The sequence below is a fragment of the Pongo pygmaeus genome, chromosome 1 (assembly GCF_028885625.2).
Source record: "Pongo pygmaeus isolate AG05252 chromosome 1, NHGRI_mPonPyg2-v2.0_pri, whole genome shotgun sequence".
NCBI classification, from domain to species: domain Eukaryota; kingdom Metazoa; phylum Chordata; class Mammalia; order Primates; family Hominidae; genus Pongo; species Pongo pygmaeus.
The window spans coordinates 196,895,722-196,910,011 of record NC_072373.2 but is presented as its reverse complement, the minus strand read 5'-3'; the positions used below and the strand labels follow the sequence as shown (position 1 = coordinate 196,910,011).

Genomic DNA, 14,290 nt, shown 5'->3' with positions numbered 1-14,290 from the left:
AGACCTTCTAGCAGGTGCTGTAGCCATTACTATGATGCCAAAGGGAAGAACGGTGATTCCTGAACAGAGACAGGGAAGCCTCAAAGTAACAGAAGATGATGTATCTGTTGCAGGTCAATTGACTTACAAGATAAATACTGGCACCAGATTTGATCAGGATGTTGCCAACACACAAATGAAGAGGCTGGGGTGGCACCACCACTGCTACTGTACTGGCATGCTCCATCACCATGGAAGGCTTAGTAGAGATTAGCAAAGGTGTTAATCCAGTGGAAACCAGGAAAGGTGTGATGTTATGTGCTGATACTGTAATTACCGAACTTAAGAAGCAGCCTAAACCTGTGACAACTCCTGAAGAGATTTCTCCATTTACACAATGTCTGCAAATGGAGACAAACAAATCAGCAACATCATTTCTGATGTAATCACAAATGTTGGAAGGGTGTCATCACAGTAAAGGACAGAAAAATACTGAATGAATTAGACAACAGAGATTGACCAAGATTACATGTCTCCCTACTTGAATAACATATCAAAAGTCTAGAAAGGAGAATTCTAGGATGCTTGGGATTTCCAGTAAGCAGTTAATTGTACTCACCTTAAAATTGCCAATGTCCACTGAAAGTCTTTGGTCATAATTGCTGAAGATGCTCTCAGTATGATCATTTAAAATAGGATAAAAGTTGGCATTTGGGCTACAGTAGTCAAAACTACAGGCATTGGTGACATAGAAAGACCAAACAAAGCTATTGCTACAATGGCATGGTGTTTGGAAAAGAGAGCTTGACCCTAAAGCTTGAAGATGTTCAGTTTCATGACTTAGGAAAAGTTGGAGCAGTCATTGTGACCAAAGATGATGCCATGTTCTTGGATGGAAAAGGTGACAAGACTCAAACTGAGAAAAATATGCGATGGGGTAGAGCCAACATGGCCGAATAGGAACAGCTCCGGTCTACAGCTCCCAGCGTGAGCGACGCAGAAGATGGGTGATTTCTGCATTTCCATCTGAGGTACTGGGTTCATCTCACTAGGGAGCGCTAGACAGTGGGCACAGGACAGTGGGTGCAGCGCACCGTGCGTGAGCTGAAGCAGGGTGAGGCATTGCCTCACTTGGGGAGTGCAAGGGGTCAGGGAGTTCCCTTTCCTAGTCAAAGAAAATCGGGTCATTCCCACCCAAATACTGTGCTTTTCCGACGGGCTTAAAAAATGGCACACCAGGAGATTATATCCCGCATCTGGCTCGGAGGGTCCTACGCCCACGGAGTCTCACTGATTGCTAGCACGGGAATCTGAGATCAAACTGCAAGGTGGCAGCGAGGCTGGGGGAGGGGCACCCGCCATTGCCCAGGCTTGCTTAGGTAAACAAAGCAGGAGGGAAGCTCGAACTGGGTGGAGCCCACCACAGCTCAAGGAGGCCTGCCTGCCTCTGTAGGCTCCACCTCTGGGGGCAGGGCACAGACAAATAAAAAGACACCAGTAACCTCTGCATACTTAAATGTCCCTGTCTGACAGCTTTGAATAGAGTAGTGGTTCTCCCAGCAAGCAGCTGGAGATCTGAGAACGGGCAGACTGCCTCCTCAAGTGGGTCCCTGACCCCTGACACCCGAGCAGCCTAACTGGGAGGCACCCCCCAGTAGGGGCAGACTGACATCTCACACGGCCGGGTACTCCTCTGAGACAAAACTTCCAGAGGAACGATCAGACAGCAGCATTTGCGGTTCACGAAAATCCGCTGTTCTGCAGCCACCGCTGCTGGTACCCAGGCAAACAGGGTCTGGAGTGGACCTCTAGCAATCTCCAACAGACCTGCAGCTGAGGGTCCTGTCTGTTAGAAGGAAAACTAACAAACAGAAAGGACATCCACACCAAAACCCCATCTGTACGTCACCATCATCAAAGACCAAAAGTAGATAAAACCACAAATATGGGGAAAAAACAGAGCAGGAAAACTGGAAACTCTAAAAAGCAGAGCACCTCTCCTCCTCCAAAGGAATGCAGCTCCTCACCAACAACGGAACAAAGTGGGACGGAGAATGACTTTGATGAGTTGAGAGAAGAAGGCTTCAGACGATCAAACTACTCTGAGCTACAGGAGGAAATTCAAACCAAAGGCAAAGAAGTTAAAAACTTTGAAAAAAATTTAGACGAATGTATAACTAGAATAACCAATACAGAGAAGTGCTTAAAGGAGCTGATGGAGCTGAAAGCCAAGGCTTGAGAACTACGTGAAAAATGCAGAAGCCTCAGGAGCTGATGCGATCAACTGGAAGAGAGGGTATCAGTGATGGAAGATGAAATGAATGAAATGAAGCGAGAAGAGAAGTTTAGAGAAAAAAGAATAAAAAGAAATGAACAAAGCCTCCAAGAAATATGGGACTATGTGAAAAGACCAAATCTATATCTGATCGGTATACCTGAAAGTGACGGAGAGAATGGAACCAAGTTGGAAAACACTCTGCAGGATATTATCCAGGAGAACTTCCCCAATCTAGCAAGGCAGGCCAACATTCAGATTCAGGAAATACAGAGAACGCCACAAAGATACTCCTCGAGAAGAGCAACTCCAAGACACATAATTGTCAGATTCACCAAAGTTGAAATGAAGGAAAAAATGTTAAGGGCAGCCAGAGAGAAAGATCGGGTTACCCTCAAAGGGAAGCCCATCAGACTAACAGCTGATCTCTCGGCAGAAACTCTACAAGCCAGAAGAGAGTGGGGGCCAATAGTCAACATTCCTAAAGAAAAGAATTTCCAACCCAGAATTTCATATCCAGCCAAACTAAGCTTCATAAGTGAAGGAGAAATAAAATCCTTTACAGACAAGCAAATGCTGAGAGATTTTGTCACCACCGGGCCTGCCCTAAAAGAGCTCCTGAAGGAAGCACTAAACATGGAAAGGAAGAACCGATACCAGCCACTGCAAAATCATGCCAAATTGTAAAGACCATCGAGGCTAGGAAGAAACTGCATCAACTAACGAGCAAAATAACCAGCTAACATCATAATGACAAGATCAAATTCACACATAACAATATTAACTTTAAATGTAAATGGACTAAATCCTTCAATTAAAAGACACAGACTGGCAAATTGGATAAAGAGTCAAGACCCATCAGTGTGCTGTATTCAGGAAACCCATGTCATGTACAGAGACACACATAGGCTCAAAATAAAAGGATGGAGGAAGATCTACCAAGCAAATGGAAAACAAAAAAAGGCAGGGGTTGCAATCCTAGTCTCTGATAAAACAGACTTTAAACCAACAAAGATCAAAAGAGACAAAGAAGGCCATTACATAATGGTAAAGGGATCATTTCAACAAGAAGAGCTAACTATCCTAAATATATATGCACCCAATACAGGAGCACCCAGATTCATAAAGCAAGTCCTGAGCGACCTACAAAGAGACTTAGACTCCCACACAATAATAATGGGAGACTTTAACACCCCACTGTCAACATTAGACAGATCAACGAGACAGAAAGTTAACAAGGATATCCAGGAATTGAACTCAGCTCTGCACCAAGCAGACCTAATAGACATCTACAGAACTCTCCACCCCAAATCAACAGAATATACATTTTTTTCAGCACCACACCACACCTATTCCAAAATTGACCACATAGTTGAAAGTAAAGCTCTCCTCAGCAAATGTAAAAGAACAGAAATTATAACAAACTGTCTCTCAGACCACAGTGCAATCAAACTAGAACTCAGGATTAAGAAACTCACTCAAAACCGCTCAACTACATAGAAACTGAACAACCTGCTCCTGAATGACTACTGGGTACATAACGAAATGAAGGCAGAAATAAAGATGTTCTTTGAAACCAACAAGAACAAAGACACAACATACCAGAATCTCTGGGACACATTCAAAGCAGCATGTAGAGGGAAATTTATAGCACTAAATGCCCACAAGAGAAAGCAGGAAAGATCCAAAATTGACACCCTAACATCACAATTAAAATAACTAGAAAAGCAAGAGCAAACACATTCAAAAGCTAGCAGAAGGCAAGAAATAACTAAAATCAGGGCAGAACTGAAGGAAATAGAGACACAAAAAACTCTTCAAAAAATTAATGAATCCAGGAGCTGGTTTTTTGAAAGGATCAACAAAATTGATAGACCACTAGCGAGACTAATAAAGAAGAAAAGAAAGAAGAATCAAATAGACGCAATAAAAAGTGATAAAGGGGATATCACCACTGATCCCACAGAAATACAAACTACCATCAGAGAATACTATAAACACCTCTATGCAAATAAACTAGAAAATCTAGAAGAAATGGATAAATTCCTCGACACATACACCCTCCCAAGACTAAACCAGGAAGAAGTTGAATCTCTGAATAGACCAATAACAGGCTCTGAAATTGTGGCAATAATCAATAGCTTACCAACCAAAAAGAGTCCAGGACCAGATGGATTCACAGCTGAATTCTACCAGAGGTACAAGGAGGACCTGGTACCATTCCTTCTGAAAATATTCCAATCAATAGAAAAAGAGGGAATCCTTCTTAATTCATTTTATGAGGCCAGCATCATCCTGATACCAAAGCTTGGCAGAGACACAACAAAAAAAGAGAATTTTAGACCAATCTCCTTGATGAACATTGATGCAAAAATCCTCAATAAAATACTGGCAAACCGAATCCAGCAGCACATCAAAAAGCTTATCCACCATGATCAAGTAGGCTTCATCCCTGGGATGCAAGGCTGGTTCAATATATGCAAATCAATACATGTAATCCAGCATATAAACAGAACCAAAGACAAAAACCACATGATTATCTCAATAGATGCAGAAAAGGCCTTTGACAAAATTCAACAACCCTTCATGCTAAAAACTCTCAATAAATTAGGTATTGATGGGATGTATCTCAAAATAATGAGAGCTGTCTATGACAAACCCACAGCCAATATTATACTGAGTGGGCAAAAACTGGAAGCATTCCCTTTGAAAACTGGCACAAGACAGGGATGCCCTCTCTCACCACTCCTATTCAACATAGTGTTGGAAGTTCTGGCCAGGGCAATCAGGCAGTAGAAGGAAATAAAGGGTATTCAATTAGGAAAAGAGGAAGTCAAATTGTCCCTGTTTGCAGACGATATGATTGTATATCTAGAAAATCCCACTGTCTCAGCCCAAAATCTCCTTAAGCTGATAAGCAACTTCAGCAAAGTCTCAGGATACAAAATCAATGTACGAAAATCACAAGCATTCTTATACACCAATAACAGACAAACAGAGAGCCAAATCATGAGTGAACTCCCATTCACAATTGCTTCAAAGAGAACAAAATACCTAGGAATCCAATGTACAAGGGATGTGAAGGACCTCTTCAAGGAGAACTACAAACCACTGCTCAGTGAAATAAAAGAGGATACAAACAAACGGAACAACATTCCATGCTCATGGGTAGGAAGAATCAATATCGTGAAAATGGCCATACTGCCCAAGGTAATTAATAGATTCAATACCATCCCCATCAACCAGTGACTTTCTTCACAGAACTGGAAAAAACTACTTTAAAGTTCATATGGAACCAAAAAAGAGCCCGCATCGCCAAGTCAATCCTAAGCCAAAAGAACAAAGCTAGAGGCATCACGCTACCTGACTTCAAACTATACTACAAGGCTACAGTAACCAAAACAGCATAGTACTAGTACCAAAACAGAGATATAGATCAATGGAACAGAACACAGCCCTCAGAAATAACGCCATGTATCTACAACTATCTGATCTTTGACAAACCTGAGAAAAACAAGCAATGGGGAAAGGATTCCCTATTTAATAAATGATGCTGGGAAAACTGGCTAGCCATATGTAGAAAGCTGAAACTGGATCCCTTCCTTACACCTTATACAAAAATTAATTTAAGATGGATTAAAGACTTAAATGTTAGACCGAAAATCATAAAAACCCTAGAAGAAAACCGAGGCATTACCATTCAGGACATAGGCATGGGCAAGGACTTCATGTCTAAAACACCAAAAGCAATGGCAACAAAAGCCAAAATTGACAAATGGGATCTAATTAAACTAAAGAGTTTCTGCACAGCAAAGGAAACTACCATCAGAGTGAACAGGCAACCTACAAAATGGGAGAAAATTTTTGCAACCTACTCATCTGACAAAGGGCTAATATCCAGAATCTACAATGAACTCAAACAAATTTACAAGAAAAAAACAAACAACCCCATCAAAAAGTGGGCGAAGGACATGAACAGACACTTCTCAAAAGAAGACATTTATGCAGCCAAAAAACACATGAAAAAATGCTCACCATCACTGGCCATCAGAGAAATGCAAATGAAAACCACAATGAGATACCATCTCACACCAGTTAGAATGGCAATCATTAAAAAGTCAGGAAACAACAGGTGCTGGAGAGGATGTGGAGAAATAGGAACAATTTTACACTGTTGGTGGGATTGTAAACTAGTTCAACCATTGTGGAAGTCAGTGTGTCAATTCCTCAGGGATCTAGAAATAGAAATGCCATTTGACCCAGCCATCCCATTACTGGGTGTATACCCAAAGGACTATAAATCATGTTGCTATAAAGATACATGCACACGTATGTTTATTGTGGCACTACTCACAATAGCAAACACTTGGAACCAACCCAAATGTCCAACAATGATAGACTGGATTGAGAAAATGTGGCACATATACACCATGGAATACTATGCAGCCATAAAAAATGATGAGTTCATGTCCTTTGTAGGGACATGGATGAAATTGGAAATCATCATTCTCAGTAAACTATCGCAAGAACAAAAAACCAAACACCGCATATTCTCACTCATAGGTGGGAATTGAACAATGAGAACACATGGACACAGGAAGGGGAACATCACACTCTGAGGACTATTGTGGGGTTGGGGGAGGGGGGAGGGATAGCTTTAGGAGATATACCTAATGCTAAATGACGAGTTAATGGGTGCAGCACACCAGTATGGCACATGTATACATATGTAACTAACCTGCACATTGTGCACATGTACCCTAAAACTTGAAGTATAATAATGAAAAAAATGCAAGAAATAATTGAGCAGTTAGATGTTACTATTAGTGTCTATGAAAAAGGAAAACTAGAAGAACATCTGGCAAAATTTTGGATGCAATAGCTGTGCTGAAGGTTGATGGGAAAAATGATGTGGAAAAGAATGAAAAAAAGAGAGTCAGATACACTGAAGGCTACAGGAGTTACTATTGAAAAAGGTATCATTTGGGTGCTTTGCCTCGGTACATTTCATCCTTAGATTCACTGCTCCAGCTAATGAAGAGTAAAAAGTTAGCACAGAAATAATTAAAAGAACACTCAAAATTCTGGCAATAGCTATTGCTAAGAATTCAGGTGTTGAAGGATCACCCACTGACAGTTGAGAAAATTATGCAAAGCTCCCCAGAAGCTGGTTATGCAGTATGCTCAGAGATTTTTTGAAAATGGTAGAAAAAATAGTCATCAACTCAACTAAGGTTGTAAAAAGTGCTTTGTTGGATGCTGCTTCCGTGGATTCTCAGTTAACCACAGCAAAACTGAGACCACTGGAATTCCTAAAGAAGAGAAGGATCTGGCATGGTAAATGGGAAGTGGTGTTGGGAGTAGCATGTTCTGGTTCCCAAAATAGTGCTTTGCCATTATTAATAAGCCATGTGGGGTTATTCACTAACTTCGGTGAATTCAGCTGGAGACAATGACGAGAGGAAAGAGAGATGTTTAAGAAATCACTCTAGCCATTGGTTATTGGTTTTGATAGCCTATGCGGCCTAAGCAATACTGTTTTCTCTACCTGGGACATTCTTTCCTCCCCTTCTCTGCCTGGCTACCTCTTATTTGTAGGTACCCAGGACCTCACTCAAATGTTATTGCCTCCCTATGGGTGTCTACATCTCTCAGGTAGAAGTCATTGCCCTTCTCAAGGCTTCCTTCAGACCTCTGTTGAAACTCCATTGCATTGTAAAATCATGTCCTGTTCTTCCAGCTGTTGCCCCATGAGCTTGTGCATCTATATTCTGTGATGTCACTGAGCCAGGCACACAGAAGTTTCCCAATAACAGTTTGATGACTGAGTGAATGAATGACTGTTATAAGAATATGTGCTTTAAATTCATTTCCTGTCAAAAGGAGCGGGTTACACTTGAAACCTGGTGAGGTCACGGGTGCCATATTTTGTGTGCATGCATCAGTAACAGGCTCACTCTGAACTGAACTCACAAGCTCAGTTTTGTGGACCCTGGGCTCCTGAGCCGAGCAGCAACAAGCCTGCAATTTTTGCGAGACCTTTGGTGGTGCAGAACCTGGAAATTAGGCTGGAAAGTTTAGCAGATCAGCAGGCCAAGAAGAATAGGTCAAAACAGTCAGAACATGGACCACAGGATGCCTGAAGCACTTTCATTCTGGCCTCAGATTGAAGATAAGTGACAGGCAAGAACCCAACATGTTCAATGGAAAACAGAAGCTTCAGCTTGTTATTATAAAAAGCCTCAACCATCTCAGTAAATGCAAATGTTTTCAAATCAATAAGTTTATTCTGCAGACAATTGAAACTCAGTGCAGGACTTCTAGAAGGCAAAGGAGCCAATGGTTTTCACTGTGGAATATCTTCCATCTCTCAGTCAGCAGGGTTGACTTGGGAAGAGAGGCAGTGACAGGTATAGGAAAGGCAGGCTGGGATCCGACTGAAGGGAGGGGCCAAATGACGATCACTAGGTCAGAGTGGAAAGCAAAGAGCAGGTGTCTAAGGAAGAGCCAGAGGCACCAGCTCTTTCTCACTGTGCAAGGGTTTCACCATTTAACAAGCGAGTCAAAGTGATTGATGAATATGAGGATTGAGGGTTCCACCTCCTCAGAACCTACCCAGTGCCAGGTATTTTATACTGGGATCTTCTTTCATTTCCAGTAGCCCTGTAGGGTTAACAAGAGCCCCTCTCTACAGATGAGGAGGGAGATAATGAGGGTGCTGTCCTCCCAGCCAAGGAAGCCCCTCACCAGTTGTGATTAGCAGCCATTGAGTGCATTAAGAAAGGCTCTTCTCACCATCATTTCCATAGACTTGAAACATTCCTGGCCTGGAGGCAGACGGATTGATTACACAACCTCAATAGGCCTACCAGAACTGAAAAAAAAAACCTTAAGAAACTTTAAAGTCTTGTGGTTGCCAAGCACTTTAGCTACAGGAACTTATCATTTTAACATACTTTTAGGTAAATATCCACTACATAAAATACTTCAAAGAAAAACTGCTCAGGTTGAAGTAGGGGTGGAAACCTGAAGTCCCACCCACTCAGCCCCTATCAAACCATGCTGGAGGACCTGTTAGTCTCCAAGGAACCCACTTTGAAAACCACTTTTTTGGCCCTATCCTGTTATACGTGGGGAGGGGAATGGTGGTCTCAGCCTCTACTTTGGCTTGAACTTTTCACATCATTATCTCTAGCCCAGACCCTTCTTCCCTGAGCTACAGACCCACAGACTAGTCAACTGCTCACTAGATAGTCTCCCAATCCCTGACCCCAACATTACCCAGAATCAATGTGTCCCAAGCAAACTTCATCCCCCATCTGTCTCTGCCCCAGACCATCTTCGTTAATATCATTTTTCTAAAACCACTTAAGCTAGATTCATCCCTGACTCCTTCATCTCCTTCAACCCCATCCCCTCCCACTCCCACCAAATCTAACTAGTCATGAGTCCAGTGGGGTTTACCAGAAATACGTTTGGTCTGTCCTTCCTTTTCATCTTCACTCCTGTTTAAACTCTGACCCTTGTTACCAATTCCCCAGGATTCTTAACCATTTTCTCAATTTGGATTCTAGGGCAAAGATCTTCCTAAAATGAAAATGTGATCATGTCTCCCCTCTCATTAACAACTTCTGATCACTTCTCATCTATGACTCATGGAATCAAGCCCAACTCTACTGAGACTTTCACAACTTGACTACTACCACACTTTCCAGTCTCAGTGCTCGCTACCTCTCCTGCTTGCTTTTCTCTAGGTGGCAGACTTGCCTCTAGGTTGGCAAACTTTTTCTGTAAAGGGCCTGGTAGTAAATATATTAGGCCTGTGGGCCTCTTGTCTCAGTCATAAACTGCTCAGCTCTGCCCTGGTAGTGCTAAAGCAGCCATAGACCAGGTGTAAATGAATGAGCATAGCTGTGTTTCAATAAACCTTTATGGACACTGAAATGTGAATTTCATGCAGTTTTCATGTGTCATGAAATATTATTTTTTTCAATTTCTTTTCTTCAACTGTTCAAACATGTAAAACCCATTCTTTGATGGAGGGCCATACAAAGGCAGGTGGAGGGCCGGATTTGGTCTGTGACTGCTGCTTTAGACGCATGGAAGTAGTTGTGGTTCATTAGACGTGATAGTTTCATGCTTTCTTGCCTTTGCTTGACCTGGAACACATCTTCCCATGGTCTGTCTGGCATCTTTCTGAGACCCACATTTAAGTCACTGCCTCTTTTTTGGCTTTCCCTAAATCCTTCTGGCAAAACTAACTGCCCTTTTATCTCTAGCCCAGGAACTCTTAATCAGGCCTCAATTACAGCTCTTATCATGCTGTACAGAAGTTATAGATTTATGTCTGTACCTCTCTTTAACCTGTTCTCCTTAAGAGCAGAGATTGGCCTAGGCGCATTCATCTTTTTTGCTGTCACATAGTAATGTCACCCCAAAATGCTTGTTAAACTGAACACAGTTGCCTACCTCCTGATAACCAGTCCGAAGCAGAGCCCGACTAGAACTCAGGCCTTCTGATACCCTGTGGTATTAGGCAAAATTGTGTCTGGCCACAAACATCCTAAATTCTGATTGGACTGAGACAAGAATATAATGTACTATGTTGTAGGTTATCTTTTATTTTAAGTTTACTTCTTTTTGTTTATCTGGGAAAAAATATCTGTCAATACCATTAGAAGCTGGTAATCATTAGCTCTGAAGTGCCATAAATCACTTAAGACTATAGTGCCACAAAGCTGACTGTGGGTGAAACTGATCCAATGCTGATGATTCGTGCCCTGCCCTTCCAGGTCCATTCTTTAAACCTCTCTGCCCTGTTCTGTGCCCCAAGAAGCTGACCTCTGTGGACTGCTAGAGAGCAAGGGAGCCTGGTGGTAATGTCAGCCAGGATCCCAGGGCAGGGAGCAGGACAGAGCAGGGCCTCTGTTTCCTTGCTCTTGGCTTCCTGTTGGATTGGCAGATGGGAAGCACAGTGGATGGGAGGGAGGGGAGAGGAGAGAGGTCAAGCTACTGATCCCCTGATCCCCTCCTCATGCACTGGCTACTATGGATCCCTGTGGTCCCCTCCTCCTGCACTGTGGGTAGGGAATAGCTTTCCAGGTCTGCCAAGGGGCAGACCTCTCTTCTATGGCTCCAGCTCTTGCCACCTTCTTCCCTGGTCCCTTTGCACACCTAGTGGTGGTGTAGGCCACCTGCTGCTTAGTCCTCAGGGGCCTCACCATCTCTTGCGGGCTCCTTTGACTCCACCCTCACCTCTGTACATTGTGCCTTCACTAAACCCTCTAACATTAAAGCTGTGCAGTATTCCTTCAGTCTCCCGCTGGACCCCTGACTGAAATCTATTTCTGCCACTGTTTTTGGATGTATTTGCAATAATAAAGCTTAGCTTGGTCTTTACTGGCTCCAGAGTTTTTATTCCTTTAGAGTAGTAGTTGTCAACTGGAGGTGCTTGTGCACATAGGGACATCTGGCAATGTCTGGAGACTTTTTTGGTTGTCATGACTGTGTGTGTGGGGGCGCTGCTATTGGCTGCTGGTCCCTGTGGCTCCCTCCTACTGCACTGTGTCTAGCATCTAACGGGCAGAGGCCAAGCATGCTGCTAAATATCCTGCTATGCACAGGACACCTCCTCACAACAAAGAATTATCCAGCTCACAATGTCAATAGTGCAGAGCCTGAGAAACCTTGCTTTACAGAGTCACCAATGGAGTTACTAAACGATCACTGTATATCCTTGCACCATGCAGTCTCAGTCAGGAAAACACTAGAAAAAGCAGGTTTCAAGGAAGAATCATTTATTAACAGAATCACAATAATTGAGCATGCCAGACCCAAATCAACACGGCTGGGCTTCAAATCCCGGCTCCTACATACTATTAATGAGACCTGAGCCAGTTAGTTACCCTCTCTATGACTCTTTTTCCTCAACTGTAAAATGGGACGAGTAATAGTATCTCCTTCACACAGTTGCTGTTAGGATTGAACAAAGTAATAAATGCCAAGCGCTTAAAATCTAGCAAGTCCTCTTTATACACTGGCACACACTAACATGTAAAACTTCATTCTGGGCTATGCTAAGGATGATAGAGAGAACAGAGAACAGGGCCTGCTTTCAAGAAGTTTGCAACTAAAACAGTGCTTTTTAGATTGTGAGTTGTTCCCTGCTGCAGATTTGTAAAATTAATTTAGAGGCTGCAACTAGCATTTAAAAATAAAAATGACATTTTCAGAGTATATTGTACATAGTAAATACCACTTGGTCATATTTTCCTTTTAGCTCTACAGATATATGCTTATACTGGGTTGTGATTTTTTTTTACAGTGGGGTGAGATGAACAAAACAAAGTTTGAAAGCTACGGTTAATAGGAAAGGGAAGACACCCAAAGCACTATCAGAGGAGGCCCTGTAATTCTGCAAATACAGAATGAATTAGAGCTTTACAGCTCACAGGCTGTGTGATCTTGGGCTAGTTACAACCTCTCTGAGCCCCAGCTTCCTCAGCTGGAGAAAAAATAAACAGAAATAAAAACAAATGTATCACTGTACTGTGGGGAGTACTGAGTGGGGCAATGCACATACAGTGCCTAGCACGGGGCCTGGTGTGCACAGATGTGGAATCAATGTGGGATCTGGAGACTGCCAGGCTTGGGTTCTTGTTGCCCATTGCTGGCATCAAACCTTAACCTTAAAAACTGACAAATGGGCCCTCAGTAACTTGAAATATTAGAAACACCCAGCACTTACTTAATCAGATAAAATTATAGCATTCATCTCTGCTTTTGTCTCTTGAGAAACACAGCAGAAAGATACAGACAGCTGTTCCACTCACACAAAGACTCAACCTCAGCAGTGGAAAAAACATCTCTAAGAAAGCTCTCAGGGTAAGCCTCTGTTAAGCTACTGAACCAAGTTGGTTTCTTGTTTACTTTCTAGATATTTCAAATGGGTACGCCACCCAAGGCTAAGTAAATTAGGCTGTTCCTAAAAGGTTCAGATTTTGAACGTAACGCTTCTTCCTTCAGAGCTGCTTTTATCCCAGTTTCCAGCCAGAAAGCCTGGCTCTAGGAGCCTTGTGGAGGGGGCACTACTCTGCCCTATGCTACCTCGAGGGTGAGCCAGCAGGCATTTGGCCTTGGAGCCCAGGGCTTCACACAGGTCCTTATACTTAATAGGTACACAATATAAGCTTGCTGTGTATTCTATTAAAACCAATAACAATTTGAGAGTGGTAATAGCTAAAGGCTTAATGAGCATGTTATGAGGCCAACCCTTGGTGTTTATCTCTATAAATTTTGAGTACTTTGAACAAACTCAATGTCGAAAAGGAATGTGCTCATCCGCTCCCATCTATCAGCTGGATTTTTGGATCTCTTCCAGTTACAGACAGCTCCTCGCTTCTGGGTTAACCCACTCCTTTTTATAGGTGGTTCTTGGGTTAGGAAATTCTTCATTGTTGCAGCAGAAATCTGCTTAGCTGCGATCTCCACCTGCCATTCCTGGTCTGATCTGTTGCCACTAGACAGTTCTTCACAGATTTGAGCATCAAAGCTATCATGCTCCCTAAAGTGATTTTGGAATATATTCATGTTTTAGATAAAATGAAAAAGAGTAGAAATGTGGGCTGCAGAGGTCGGCAAAGGCTGGTGGTTAAGAGGGTGGGCTCTGGACTCAAAAGGCAGGAGTTCGGATGACCTTGGGAAATTGGCTTAACCTCTCTGAGCCTTAGCTTTCTTGTCCATAAAGTGAGGTGATGACCGTGTTTCCTTTGCAGGGTAATGATGAAGATTAAAGGAGATGGTACTTGTCAAGTGCCTAGCACTGTGCCTGGCTCTTAGCAGGCACCTGGTATTAACTATTATGATTAGCCTGGCATGTGAGGGGCAGTTCCAGCTACATAATTTGGGAAACATCCCTCCCTGGGGCAAAAGACAAGGGCAGATGCAGAGATGCAAATCTGCAGACCTCTGATCTGCAAATAGAAATGTACAAAGAAGGCAAGGATGCCTGACGCCACACCAGACCCAGTAGGGGGA

At 42.8% G+C, this 14,290-nt stretch overlaps 1 protein-coding gene across 1 annotated transcript in view; it reads right to left on the bottom strand.

The window, feature by feature from the left end:
• CSMD2 (CUB and Sushi multiple domains 2) overlaps nucleotides 1-14,290 on the bottom strand; it is a 664,918-nt gene that overhangs the window by 329,539 nt on the left and 321,089 nt on the right. The gene's annotated exons all lie outside the window — the stretch shown is intronic.